Raw genomic sequence first — 1,591 nt, 5'->3', positions numbered from 1 at the left:
GTGCTCACTTCGGCAGCACAAATACTAAATTGGAATGATCCAGAGAAGATTAGCATGACCCCTGCAAAAGGATGATATGAAAATTTGTAAAGCGTTCCATATTAAAAAAAAAAAAAAAAAAAAAAAAAAATCACTCAGAGTAGGGGTACTTGAATCACTGAATTATTAGATGCCTCTAATAATTGGTGATTGCCTCCAGTCTAAAAATTGCCAAGCCATTCACCTGGTACTGCTAGGGGATAGAAAGAGAGACATGAGAGGATAGGTAAAACTGAGAGAGGGAGGTGTCAGCTGTGTAGTGGGGCAGTCTGTATTTTTACTGTTGGAATGGTAAGAAGTTTCCCAAAAATCAAGTGGTACTACATGGTATAGCAGGGCCCTAGATAACTGCTCCATCACCCCCCCCACACATGCACACACACAAATGCACATGCAATGCATACCCACACCAACTATATATTATCTCTAGGTCAAGCAGTCAAAATAAACTCCAGTTGTTAAATTTTAAAAAACCTTATCTTTAGAGGTACATAGTGATGTATTTAAAGCTGAAATGATGAGTCCTAGGATTTGCCTCACATCTAGTAGAGAAGTAGTGGATGTGTTGTATATTATATTGTTGAAGCTAAGTTCTGTTGTACTATTTGCTCTACTTTTGTATATTAATTTGAATTTTTTAATACTAAAATTTTTAAAAATACTTTTGGGCACAAAAAAGCTTTTGTAAAATAAATCAATAAACCAATCATAATTTATTGATTTTATTTGGGTCTCTATTTGAAAAACTGCCAAAAATTATAAGACAAGCCCTAGCTGGTTTGACTCAGTATATAGAGCAGCCTGGGGACTGAAGGATCCTGGGTTTGATTTTGGGCAAGGGCACAATGTCTGGGTTGCAGGCTTAATCCCCAGAAGGGGGTGTGAAGGAGGCAGCCAATCAATGATTCTCTCTCATCACTGGTGTTTCTCTCTCTTTCTCTCTCTCTGAAATCAATTAAAAAAAAAAAACATATATATATATATATATATATATATATATATATATATATATATATATATATATATATATATCTGTTAAGAAAAGTATAAGACAATCAAGAAGATGAACACTAACTGGATATTTGATGATATTAAAGAATTTCTGTTAATTTTTTTCTATATGGTAACATTATTGTGGCTATGTTTAAAAGAGTTCTTTTAGAGAAACAAAATGTTACAAATTAAATATGATGCTATGTTGGGAATTTGCTTCAAAATAATCAGGGAGAGGAAAATGGACAGTGGTTTGGATGAAAGAAGATGGACCATTATCAATAGATTGACCATGTATTGATAGTTTTTTAAAACTGGTTCCTTATTATTATTTACTAGTGTCCAGGTGCACAGATTCATGCACATTGAAAGGAAATTAATTAGAAGAAATATTTTGGTTAAACTGTAAAATGTTTGCACCTGGCTATAAAGTAAGTTGGGTTCCTGGGCTGAAGAAATTCCAAGGAGGCTAGTTGCTAGGGAGAGGAAGCTGGGTATTGCTACATGACATCTTTACCCGGCGCCCACAGCCACAATTTCTGGGCTAGGCTGGACTGTG

General features: G+C 34.8%; 1 non-coding gene across 1 annotated transcript; it reads left to right on the top strand.

The window, feature by feature from the left end:
* On the top strand, window positions 1-106 carry LOC118709958. The gene has a single exon (XR_004985216.1). It is a non-coding gene; the product is annotated as a U6 spliceosomal RNA (small nuclear RNA).
* The last annotated feature ends 1,485 nt before the right edge of the window (window positions 107-1,591 follow it).

Source organism: Pipistrellus kuhlii, unplaced genomic scaffold (assembly GCF_014108245.1).
Source record: "Pipistrellus kuhlii isolate mPipKuh1 unplaced genomic scaffold, mPipKuh1.p scaffold_m20_p_1, whole genome shotgun sequence".
NCBI classification, from domain to species: Eukaryota; Metazoa; Chordata; class Mammalia; order Chiroptera; family Vespertilionidae; genus Pipistrellus; species Pipistrellus kuhlii.
Note: the sequence above shows the minus strand (reverse complement) of the source record. Positions and strands in the feature narration are given on the sequence as shown.